The following is a 14,068-nucleotide window of genomic DNA, read 5'->3' as shown; positions in this document are numbered from 1 at the left end:
GTGTCACAGTCGTACAAAATGAGAAAGGAGAATCGATAGCAAAACGCGTAGAAAGCGGATGACGCATGTGCATAGATTATAGAAGGCTAAACAAAGTAACTCGAAAGGATCATTTTCCCCTTTCGTTTATTGACCAAATGCTATAACGTTCAGCTAGGCACTCTTACTTATGTTACTTAGACAGATATTCCAGATTTTTCCAAATCCCCATCCACCCAAATGACCAAGAAAAAACAACCTTCACATGCCCATATGGCTCTTTCGCTTATCGGTGAATGCCAATCGGACTCTGTAACGCTCCTGCAACCTTCCAACGATGCATGATGTCCATATTCACAGACTTCCTAGATGAAATCATGGAATTTTTCTTGGATGACTTCTCGGTATGCGGATCCAGTTTGAAAACTACCTGGATAACTTAGAGAGAATCCTAGAAACATGCGTACAAGTTAATCTAGTGCTAAACTGGGAGAAATGTCATTTCATGGTGACAAAAGAAATAGTCATAGGACACATAGTATCAAAAAGGGGAATTGAGGTCGGTAGAGATAATAGATAACCTCCAACCACACAAAACAATTAAAGAAATTCAAAGTTTCTTGGACCTGTCGGTTTTTACCAGCGCTCCATTAAAGATTTCTTCAAGATAACTAAACCTTTAATCGGCCTCCTAATGAAAGACGTCGAATTCACCTTTGACAAAAAATGTCTAGAAGAGTTTAATATTCTTAAAAAAAAGCACTAATCATTGCACCTATTATGCAACCCCCCGATTGGAACCAACCTTTCGAGACTATGTGCGATGCTTGCGATTTCGCTGTAGGCGCTGTCTTAGAACAACGAAAGGATAAGAGATTACATGTGATCTAATATGCTAGAAGAACCTTAGATGCAACCCAACTAAATTACGCAACAATAGAGAAGGAACTCCTAGCTTTGGTATTTGCAATAGACAAATTTCTATCCTACTTAGTTAGAGCTAAAATCATCATATATACAGATCATGCTGCCATATGATACTTATTGAGCAAAAAGGACGTAAAACCTAGTTTTCTTCGCTGGATCCTTTTATTACAAGAATTTAATTTAGAGATTCACAATAAGAAAGGGACCGAGAACATGGTAGCTGACCATCTCTCCAGATTAGAGTACCTGAAACCCGGTCATATCCCTATCAATGATGACTTTACATATGATAGGTTGATCACATCAGTCGATAATTGGATAAGTCACGATGTAGCCTTAGATAAGGTAGTGTTAAACATTGAATCTGCCCGTGTAGTAACCAGTGTACCTTGGTATGCTAACTTCGTAAATTTCCTCGCGGCTAATATACTACCTCAGGGGATGACGAACCAACAGAGGAAAATGTGTTTCCATTACGTGAAACATTTCTACTAGGACAAATCCCTTCTCTTCAAGAAAGGAGCAGATGATATTTTTTATCGTTGTGTTCCTGAAGAGGAGGCACCAACTATCATAACTCATTGCCACTTTGCTCCTTATGACAGACATGCCAGTACATCCAAAATCTGCGCTAAAATCCTCCAAGCAGGCCTTTACTGGCCAACTTTATGGCGTGATGTGAATACCTTCATAATTAAATGCAACCAATGCCAACACACTGGAAACATATCAAGGTGCGACGAGATTCCCCTAAAGAATATTCAGGAAGTAGAAATCTTTGACGTCTGGGGTACCAATTTTATGGGTACATTCCCTTCATCTATAGGAAACAACTACATACTTGTTGTTGTCGACTACGTGTCAAAATGGATTAAGGCCATCGCCTCACCTACCAATGACACATTAGTGGTAATTAGGATGTTTAAAAACTACATATTCCCTAGGTTTGGAACACCTCGCCTAGTTATAAGCGACGGTGGATCTCATTTTATTTCAAGAATTTTTGAAAAACTCTTGAACAAATATGGCATGAGACATAGAGGAGTTACACCCTATCATCCACAAACGAATGAAGAATTAGAAGTATCAAACCGAGAAATAAAACAAATTCTAGAAAAAAATGTCTCACTTTCCAGGAAAGATAGGTACTCTAGACTTCAAGACACACTGGGGGCTTATAGGAATGCCTATAAAACCGTTATAGGAACAACACCCTTCAATTTAGTTTATAGGAAATCATGTCACTTACCCTTCGAACTAGAACATAAAACCTATGGGTCATTAAAGCTCTAAACATGGACTATTTAGAAGTTGGAAACAAACGACTGTTAGATATCCAGGAATTAGAGGAACTCTGACGCGATACCTATGAAAATGTTATAATCTACAAAGAGCGAACCAAAGCATGGCATGACAAGCGTATCGCAAGGAAATAATTTCGTGTAGGTGACATAGTACTTTTATTCAACTCTAGATTACGCCTATTTCCTGGTAAATTACGTTCCAGATGGACCAGACCGTTCGAAGTCACAAAAGTCATGCCATCTGGTGCAGTTAAGATTAAAAGTCAATCAACTAACCTGATCATGGTTAACGAACAAAGACTGAAACATTACACCAACAATGATATACCTACCTATTATTATCGCCATGACTTAATCAAACCACCATTTGCTACACAAACAGCCTGATTTACACAAATGTCGAGCTACCGACATTAAACAAAGTGATGTGTGGGAGGCAATCCACGGTTTCATTATCATTTATTTTTATATTTTTGCATTTTTATTTTCTTTGAATAACGGTGATTTATTTTACTCCTACTAACAAGACTAACTTTTGATTGATTACGTACATGCCTAACTCAGACTAATTTTTCCTACTAATCATTTAGAGATGGAAGGTACTGATAACATGCGAGTTATTTTCAGAAACGAAGCTCAAAGAAGACGCTATGAAGTCTTGGCTACAAGAACTATTTCACCAACCCGATACCCCGACTTCCCTAGCTTAATAGCTTTAGGTATATGTGATAGTGTGAAGTACATGTTTAACCAGCTCAGTTGGGACTGTTTATCTGTGCACAAACACCCAATATATAAGAACCTAACATTGGAATTCCTAAGCTCCTATCGATACAACCCTAACATAGGAATAGACCGAGTCCAGGGCTTTTCTACATTCCGACTCTTTGGGAAGGAATACCGACTCACACATGATGAGTTATCTAGACTTTTAGCTTTTCATTATGAACCCCAAGCCTACACTGAAGTACTAGTAGATAATGATATGCAATGGGAACTCGATTTCTTCTGGGGCATCATTACTGAAGATTATCCGCCTGATTATGAAAGAATAAACCCCCCCCCCCCACCCCCTCTAATCCATAACCCTGCCATCAGGTATTTCCATATGGTTGCGGCCCGAACCTTTTTTTTTGGAAAAGCTGGAAATATTGGACTTGTCAGTAAAGAAGAATTATTTATCATATTCAATATTTTTTCAATCCCACTTGTCGCATCGCGCGAAAAACCGGCGGGAAAACAAGAACAACAGAGCCGCCACCGTGCGTTATTTATCCCGAAAGAGGGAAAGGAAACGCTCAGAGTAAACCTGGGAAAGAACATGGTCTCGCGACCAAAGAGAATGGGTTCGGGAGTCGGTTATGCGAAGGGAAGGTATTAGCACCCCTACGCATCCGTAGTACTCTACGGGATCCACGCACACTAGAAAGGAAAATTGGTTGCTAAACACTGCTCAAAAACACACACACACTGGCTAAAAGAGACACAAGAAACTGACTGAAACTGACTCGGCAGGATATCGCATCCTGGGCCTACTTAGTCTATCAGGCATAGACATCAGAGTCGAAGTAGTTCGGACTGGGGGAAACGACACATGCTCGCTAGGATATCGCATCCTATGCATACGTATCTTCTCGGACGAGAGAAGAATCAGAGCATTCGTAGCTCGGCTGACACGCATACAAACAAACGCAGGCAAAGGCAAACATGGAGCCTGAATGCCAATCACTGGACTTACATCAGCATCCGAACCAAAACACACACAAGAAGGCAAACATGGAGCCTGAATGCCAATCACTGGGCTTACATCAGCATCCGAACCAAACACACGCACGCTGGAACCCAAATGCCACTCGATGGACTTACATCAGCTTCCAAGCACACAACAACACAACAAGTTAATAGGGAGTCGGGGACTCGAGCCTATAACTGTCAAGCACACACTCGAACAAACAGACAACAAGTTGCTAGGGAGTCAGGCACTCGAGCCTAGCAACTGTCAAACAACACACACAAAAAGAAAAAGGGCGCCCGGAGAGATCAGCTCAATCTCCTGCCTACATACTTCATCTGGTATGAAGATCAGGGCGATGTAGTTCCCCTACGCAGGGATAAAGGACTAGCCTAACCAGATAACAGAGGGAGACACAACTAGGGAGACTACAACTCGAGCCTAGATGTTATCATGCAAATCATCCCTAAGTTAAGGTTTCTAGCTAAATGGCACAAGGGCCAACCTATCCTAAGCATGGCTCACACAGGAAGCAAGCCACACACACACTTAACTTGCACAGGAAGCAAGCCAAGCAATCCTAACTTGCACAGGAAGCAAGTCAAACAATCCTACAAGCACAGATAGCACACACTATACACAAGCAAGTGGCTCAAACAAGGGTTAGGTTTTAGTCGAGGGGTCATATCAACCTCAACAAACAAACCTCTGGAATGGGGTGAGTATTGCTCTTAACCTTGCCATTGAGGGGCTAAGGTGAAGCAGATGAAAGGAGATGAGGGGTGTGCCTCATTGCTTCTATCCCTGACCTGGGAGAGCATTTGACAAGAATGTGTGGGTTCAGAAAGTGGGAACCCTTCTACACATTTAAAACTGACTCAACTGTACAATTGTACAAGATCTTGGGTTTGTATCTGCAATGCATCAACACAGTGGTGTGAGCAAAGCAGATGACACACTGAATAGTGGGGGATAGATTGCATATCCCTACCTTCCACCAATTGCCTCTTCACTCAGGAGGACTTTGACTCTATGCAAGGACAAAATTAAACATCCACAAACATTGCCTCTTAAGGAGGACTTCAGACAGTTGCCTGGCCAAGTAACAGGCCAGGTCTTCCAGACTACATGGAGTTGAGAGATCATACCTCAATGCAAATTGCTTATACAAGCAAAGCAAAGCAAAAAGTTCACAAGGAACTAAGCAACTAAAAAGCACCTGAAACAGTCAAGCAGATGTTAGTATGCAACTTCAAACAAAACAAACAGAAACAGACACCAGTAGTCAATTAGAGGCACATGGATGTGCAAGGCACAAGGCTTAAGGCATGTGAGCCAAGCCACCTACAAAACACACAAGTTAGTCAATGATAATCAAGTAAGCTCAATCAAAAGAATTGGTCTCAATGGCCATTTGATGGTCAACCTGAAAACACAAGCTCAAAGGTGAGTAACAGGACCACTAGGGCAAGCCTAGGGTCAAAAGTGAATGAGAAAGTCAAAACAGCAAGGGGTAAGTATCCAAAATCATGTCCAAACAATTAGGAAACAAAGCCAATTGGGTTCACATTCATATCAATCACTATCATCATTTCATGAACCATTTAGGTCAAAACATGGCAAACAGGAGCTCATAGAAGTCAACAGCAAGACTTGCATCAAAAGCAAACTTAGACATTTTCAAAAATCACCAAATAAATCATGATCAAACCTAACACAAAGCATGGTAAGCATGTCAAATTTCATCCCATTTGGACAAGTGGAAGGCAGTCAATGAAAATCAGAAAGTCAAAGCAATTTTGAACATGCTCAATGAAGTCAACCAAACATGCATCAACTTAGAAAAATCATAAGTCAAGAATGGTGTGTGATAAATGAATGGGACTAAAGCCAAGGCAAAGATGAGGATGCCTAGTTATCTCATGTAAAATTTCAGGTCCATCTAATAAAGTATGAGAATTTCACAAATGAAATGGGAACATGTGTCACACAAAGTCAACATTTGACTAGGCAGGGAAGGAAAATCTCAAACAAATGGAAAAATAGTTCAATTAAATCCAAGAAAATTCACAAGTCAACTAGACATACAAGAGTAAGTTCATGCAAAATTTGGGGTCATTTGGATGTAAGGAAGCATGGTAATGAAAATCATGAAGTTGGACATCAATGGTGTGACACAAGTTGTCACACCCTAATTCAAAAAATCATATCTCACAAACCACAAATGATAAATCCACAAACTTTATACCAAAATCACCATGAATGTGTCTAGTTTAAGCACAAAAAATTTGGGAGCCATTGGATAAAGTATCATCATTTCACAAATGTTTTGGCAAGATGTATAAAATTTGGTCACATGTCACAAACCCTAGCACCATTTAAAAAACCACTCACCCAAAAATTCTGGAAAAATAATGATAAAAAAGTAGAGATCATGATGAACACAACACAAAAAATCCCATTGAATTTGGATCAAAAATGAGCAAGTTATGAATTTTGGAAGGTTGGTTATAAAAATGTGAAATAAATGAAGCAAGAATGGCATTTTTGTAATATTTGAATCCACTTAACAAAACACAGTCGTTTTGGGCAGTAAATGGAATGTTTTGATTGGCTGGAGGGGAATGGCACAGTACACGTGAGGAAAGAAGAAAAACTGGAAAATGGCTTTGGGGTTTACTGTAGCAGCATCATCTCCAAATTCGAATTTCTTAATTTCTCCCCAAAAATGTCAATTGAACATACCATTGTAATCATCAAACATCATACAACAACAATCCAAACCCTATTTTCATTAATTTGAACTACACAACAAGAAATCACAGGAAACATTTTCAAACATCAAACTTTATCTCATCATATCTTCATGGACAAGCAATCATTTTCAAAAAGGAAAGCATCATGGTACTCAGCATTGAAAGACCTATTCAAAACATGTAATAATTTGAAGAATAATGGAGCTCGAAAATTTACCAAACTGAACAGGGCAATGTTGAATGTGATGCTGGAGATGCTTTCAATGCTTGACAGGTATCCAAATAGCTTCAAAGGGTCCAAGGCAAGCTGTTTGACACTTTACTTGATCTTGAATCGAGCTGGAAATGAAGATGGCCACTGAACTGGTTTTTGTTTGATTTTGAGAAAGGTGATGTTTTTGATTTTCAAACAGTGAGCAATGGAGGTTTGAGACAGCTTCAATATACCCTATGGATCATGACAAACTAATTTGCTAAGCTCGGAATGGCCTGAGAGTGAAAGTGGCTTTGAAAATGCAAATTTGATACAATGTGACAAGTTGAAAAGTGATTTTGAGTTCTTGATGTTTTCTGCAGGTTTTGAGGCTTTGGACACTTGCTATATGATATTTGAGATGTGTTTGCAATGCTCTTTTGATCAACAAGTGCTTAGAACAAGAGCTGTCATGTTTTGGCTATTTGGTGGTTTTTTGGATGAAATGTGAAAATGAGATTGGGAACACCCTGGTTTATGCTGGCTTGTGGCTGCCCCTAGTGGTTCAAAAGGCTGCTTGGATGGTGGAGAGGCAATGCAAGGTTTGGTCTTCTTTTGAAGTTTGGACAATTTTTTAGAAAATGCACAAAGGAGAAGTTTGAGGGAATGAGTGAAGAATGGTTTTCCACTGTGTGTTTTGGCTGTGGCTGTTAGCTTCATGACAGATAGTGAGGCCTTTTCATTTTTTGTTTTTGTACTGTTGGTGGCATGGCAGGGTTTTGGTCATTTTGAAGCTATGTGTTTGGACAGCAAAATGGCCTTGGCCAACAAGTGAAGTGTGTGTAAAGAGATTGTATGAAGTTGGTTAGGTTTCAAAGTGGCAAATGGAGGGTGGAAATGGTGAGCAAGGCTGCTGTTTGCAGTTGCTTTTTGTTTTTGTAGTGTTTGGTTCTATTGTGTTTTTGTGACAGGAAAACCAGAAGTGCAAAGCCAGGATCAGGTTTTGGAGGGTGTGACCAATGGCCTTTGGCTGCTGTTTGGCAATGATGAGAAATTGGGATGAACAAAATGCTATGGTTGGCAAGGCAGGATGGATGGTATTAGAAATCCTTTGACAGCCTCTTTAGCAAAATGCAACAGCAGAGTCATCTTTAGAATGTGAGCAGGAATTCATTTTCTGTTGGTTTCCATGGCTTGGCTTGTATGACTGCTTCATGTGACAGTACAAGGTATGGTCTTTAGGGTGTTTTTGTTGGTTTTGTGATGACAGGGAAATGATGGAAGATCTGGTGTCAAGCAGGGCCAGGCTAGGTTTTGTGGTATTTTGGACAGGGTTTTGAAAAAATGCCAAAAGGTGAGTGAGGCTTTTTGTTGGTTTTAGAAAAATAGCCAAAGTGAGGCTTGAGAGAAAATGAGAGGACCAAGGGTTTTTTTGCTGGTTTTGCTGCTGTTGGCTGCTGTTGCTGTCCTTTAATGACAGCAAATTCATCCTCCAAAACTGCTGTTCTATGGCAAGGCAATCCCTTTTTTACTGTGGTATTGTGCAGGTTTCTTGGTGTTGCTTTGTGGTGGGAGAGCAAGGGTTTTCTTGCTGCAGGATGTTGTGAGGAATGCAGGTTCCAAAGGGTGAAATGGTGAACAAGGCTGCTGCAGCAGTTGCTTTTAGTTTTTGCAATGTTTTGGTTCTATTGTGTTTTTGCCAGCCAAAGCCAAATGCCAATAGCAGTGTCCTCTTTTGCAGGATGTGGTGACAGGATTTTTCAAATGCAAAACAAAATGGCCAAGTCAGAGAGTGCCCTTGTGCAGTTGCAATTGGTTATGTTGCTATGTTATGTTTGATGGCTGCAAGTTAGTTCAGAATGAGGAAAGGATAGTGAAAAACAAATGCCAGGGTTTTTGTTCTTTGAAGTTTGGACTGGTTTGGTAATTGCATCAAAAGTGAAGCTGGAGAAATGTGAAGTTGATTAGAGGCTGCTGCTACTGGCTTATTTTGATGGCAGGAAATGCATTTTGGATGGTATCAAAGCCAGGCTTAGCTCATTTTGTGAGTTTTGGAATGATTTGGTAAAATGCAAAGAGAGGGGCTTTTTGGTTCTTTTGACAGAAAATCTTCAATGCAAATAACAAGGTGAGTTTTTTTGAATGCAGTATGCAATCTGTTATGTTTTTTAGAAGCTGCCTCTGCTGTGTTGTGGCTGCAATCTATTTCAACATGACAGCCCAAATGATGCACACTGTCTGCTGGACAGTACAAGGTAAGATGTGGAAGCATGGAGGATATGGGGTTTTGTCCTTTCATTCCAAAATTCAAGCATATGAGGCATGGCTTCTTTTCTGAAGTTTTAGGCTGCAAGATGTGTTCAAAATGACAGCCAATAGCCTCTAAAAACTCTGTTTGAAAGTACCAAGGCATGGTTCAAATGCAAGCATGGAGTGGTATAGTGAAACTTGTACTTTTCTTACAATTCAAGCAACCAAGCAATGGCTTCATGTACTGCATATTTTGACTTTGCAAACACACTCTAAATGACATTTATGAGCTGTCCCAATTGGCCAAATGCTGAAAAAATGTTTAAATCAAAAAGTCAACTCTTGGTCAAACTTACATTTAAATGAAAAAGGTCAAAATATGCCATTTTGATTGGTGAAGTTTTGGATCATGAAATTTATATTTTTGGAAAGAGGGGATCAAATGTGACTTGTAGAAAAAAACCCCACCAAAATTGGCCAAACGGTTTGAGAGATATGGCCCTTTGAAGTTCAAGATTTTCTGAAATCGATTCGATCATAAATTGCCAACCACACATGGGAATTGAGAGTTCTTGGACTTTTTGGAAATGGGAGAACAAGATCTTCAACTTTCATGTTGGGCAAAAATTCATTTGAGGCTTGTATCATGATGTAGGTTTGAGGATCAAGACTTTCCATTTCTGGTAAGTTTCAGTTACAGGCCCAGTTTCCGTTTTGGGAAATTTCTGATCTGGCTTCAAATTCTTCCATGATGGTGTTTGGCATGATGTATGATGACTATTTGGACATGAATGAACTCTCACAAACCAATTCCAATCATCCAATCACTGATTAAATGGACAGTTGACCAACAGTTGACTTTTAGGGTTTCTGACTGATTATGCATTGACTGATGACTTCCAAACCCTAATTCCTTGAGGACTTGACTTCAAATGATGTCCCAAGTTGTATGAACTCTTGATTATTGATCATGGTGCCCAAATTCCACAAGAATGACCACCATCCATTGCTTTGACTGACAGTTGACTTTTTTAGGGTTTTTGACTGTCTGTGTGTAAACTGATGATCTCCAAGCCTTCAACCTCTGACCAACATACTTCAAATAGACCTCCAAGCCAAGTGAACTTGTTGGACAAACCCCAAGGCCTTGGTTCAATGAGAAATTCCTTTGCTTGCTTGGTTGACTGATCAGGAGATTAGTTTGACCTAATTCTTGATTGGCTTGCACTTGAGGCAAAAGAGGCAATGCAATGCTATGCAATGGACCATGATATGCTATGACCTAATATGAAAATGTATGCATAATGATAGGTGCAAATTTGAGGTGCTACAGCTGCCCCTATTCAATCAGCTGGGAACCCGAATGGATGAGAGCAATGGCTGTCAGACTTTCAGGGTGAACAGGGATTGAATACCAAGAACCGTAGAATTTGCACAATACGGGGATCCACCAATGGAAAAGTCCACTGGGATTTGATATTTATTGCTTAGGTATATATTTTTGGTTTTTGTTTTCAAAGGGTATGGCCACACCCAGACATCACAACGATGACGAATGGGAATAGAAATCACAACTAGATGCCAACGGACAACTAGGAAAAACTCGACGTTTACCAAGACCAACGGAGAGGTAACCAGACATTAATGAATGACCGGAAGGGATACAACCATACGTCAACGGACGAAATGGGAAAAACTCAACGTTTACCAAGACCAACGGAGAGGTAAATCCACGTGGGGACAGGTACAACTAGACATCATCGGATAACTAGGAAAAACTCGACGTTTATCGAAACCAACGGAGAGGTAACTCTGCATGGAGAGGGGTACAACTAGACATCATCGGATGACTGGGAAAAACTCGACGTTCATCAAGACCAACAGAGAGGTAACCAGACATTAATGAAAGACTGGGAGGGATACAACCATACGTCAACGGACGAAATGGGAAAAACTCAACGTTTACCAAGACCAACGGAGAGGTAAATCCACATGGGGATAGGTACAACTAGACGTCATAGGACGAATAGGAAAAACTCGACGTTTATCGACACCAACGGAGAGGAGAACCAACTGGGGACGACCAGGAAAAACTCGACGTTTATCGAAACCAACGGAGAGGTAACCAACTGGGGACGACCAGGAAAAACTCGACGTTTATCGAAACCAACGGAGAGGTAACCAGACATTAATGAATGACTGGGGGGACTCGACCAGACATCAACGGATGAATGGGAGAAAACTCGACGTTTACAGACATCGGAAGATGATGTTTACAGACACCAAAAAGATCGACCAGACATTTACAGATGAATGGGAAAACTCGACGTTTACAGACATCGAAAGATGATGTTTACAGACACCAAAAAGATCGACCAGACATTTACTGATGAATGGGGATAAGAGAAACACAACCAGACGTCAACGGACGAATGGGAAAAACTCATCGTTTACCAGGACCAACGGAGAGGTAAATCCACATGGGGGTAGGTACAACTAGACGTCATAGGACGAATAGGAAAAACTCGACGTTTATCGACACCAACGGAGAGGAGGAAACTCTACTGGGGAGAGAAGACACAACCGAATCATCAACGGATGATCGGGAAAAACTCGACGTTTATCGAAACCAACGGAGAGGAGGATACTTCTTCGGTCTGAATACCGGTAAATTGGCCTTGTGCCATGAGTACATCGACCTGATCGTCGGAAACTCCTTCGGTCTGAATACCGGAAAATTGGCCTTGTGCCATGAGTACATCGACCTGATCGTCGGAAACTCCTTCGGTCTGAATACCGGAAAATTGGCCTTGTGCCATGAGTACATCGACCTGATCGTCGGAAACTCCTTCGGTCTGAATACCGGAAAATTGGCCTTGTGCCATGAGTACATCGACCTGATCGTCGGAAACTCCTTCGGTCTGAATACCGGGAAATCACAAGTACATATTATCTATAGCCGTCAAAACACAGATAATACACTCGCATGGAAGATTATCCATAACCGGGTTGTAGGTTGTTAAATGAATAATCGACCAAAAAGAAAGGCATCTGGGTACCAGACTAGGTATGCAAAAGATGACCAATCAACAGGGGATAAAGCTGCTAACTCGGAGCAAGTATCCAAAAGGAAGGGGAAGACCCAATGGGGACAATACTGCTTGATCAAAGCAAGTATCCAAAGGGGATAAGACCATTAATACCACAAAGAGGGGATTACATCTACCGGTTTGTAGGCAGAAAACCACGGAAAAGTAACTAGTCATCAATAGGATGAGCACAAAGGGTTAACTTCAATCAAGGGGATGAGAGTGGGATTTTACAACCACCAGCTAGTGGGCAGAAAACCACAAAGGTAGGACTTACAGCTACCGGGTTGTAGGTAGAGGCCAACAAATTCCGCTGAGGATGAAATGAATGAGTGCCGGTTAGTGATCGACTATTCATTTATGCCCAGGGCAGCACAAGAGATAGTCAACAAGAAGCCAATTTAGGATCGATCCAAAAAGGCAGACTGAATCAAGACTCATCCTAATGAGGAAAGAACTCAATAGGGAAAACCCATCCCATTAGGGAGGGAACGGAAGCAACCGTCATCCACGAGGATGTATCTCAGTGGGGAAATGGCAGGAAAAGATTGACACTTTCTGCTTAAGGGGTAGACTCTACATGGAGAGATCAGACACACCCATATTTGCTTAAGAAAAAAAAAGACCCAAGCTGACAAGACACTAACAATTGGGGAGTAACACTGCTGGGGATACCCACTCGACTGAGGAATCACTTGTTCGGAAAACACCAACCTCTCGACCATGTTGATGAACCCAATTCTGAAGCCGATCCAATGGCGCGATGCTAAACTCTTTCCAACAACCCAATCTCGGCTGGTCGCCACGGCCTAGGACTAATGGATATGCTTGCAATGCTGATGCATGAGTTTTTTCTTGCTTTACACAATGCCCCATGATTGTAGAAATGCTATGCACTAATGATGCAATATGCTATGCTTATCTAAATGATGAATGCATAAACACACGTCTCCTTCAGAGACGACACCGGGGAACTCCAGGAACTGTGCTGGGGATCCTATAACCATGTCAGCTTCCATTCTGCTGGGGAAAGACAAACTTTTGCTGGGGAAGAACCATCAACACAACCTCTGCTGGGAAGACAGCTTCAGACTTGGAAAACAGTCACAACTCCGCTGGGGATACAGATATCAGTCTACTACAGAAACCTGTCCAATCCACTGGTAGGATGAACCCTGCTGGAGAAATAAATGCTACTTCACTAGGGACGACCCAACCAATCCATATGTAGGAGAATCACTGCTGGAGATGTATTTCATGAGACCCGCTCCACTCGGGGAACTTGCTGAGGAAAACCACACCATTCTGCTGAGGAGAACAATCCTAGTGGAGAGAACAACCATAGTGGCGAGAGTAACAACTCTGTCGAGGGTGATAGCACGTCATATCATACTGGAGACGAATTCCCACAAACCTGCTTGGGATGAACACTCACGGCCTTACTGGAGATAACAGCATCATAAACCCAATTGTTGAGGAACACACAAACAGTCTACTGATAAACTCCACTAGGGGACTCCCGGGGAAAATAACTGCCAGGCGCTCAACGAGGATTCTCAACTGGGGAAATCTGCAAGCACAGGCCTGCTGGGGAGAAGCAATCCTTAGATCTGCTGGGGAAAGAAGGCACTGTCCACAGGCATCTCTGCAGGGGAAAATAATTCTGATAGCTTCAATACTGACTTGGGCTGGGGACGTCCTCCACCCTGAGAAATATCCTGCCCCTGCCCCTGCTGGGGACGTGACAACCTTCAGGCTTGCTGAGGAGACAACGATCTCGAATCTGCCAGGGAGATCACACTCTTAATCCTCTGGGGAGATACAGCCTGTTCGACAGG

Source organism: Lathyrus oleraceus, chromosome 7 (assembly GCF_024323335.1).
Source record: "Lathyrus oleraceus cultivar Zhongwan6 chromosome 7, CAAS_Psat_ZW6_1.0, whole genome shotgun sequence".
NCBI classification, from domain to species: Eukaryota; Viridiplantae; Streptophyta; class Magnoliopsida; order Fabales; family Fabaceae; genus Lathyrus; species Lathyrus oleraceus.
The sequence above is the reverse complement of the archived record's forward strand: the minus strand, read 5'-3'. Positions refer to the sequence as shown.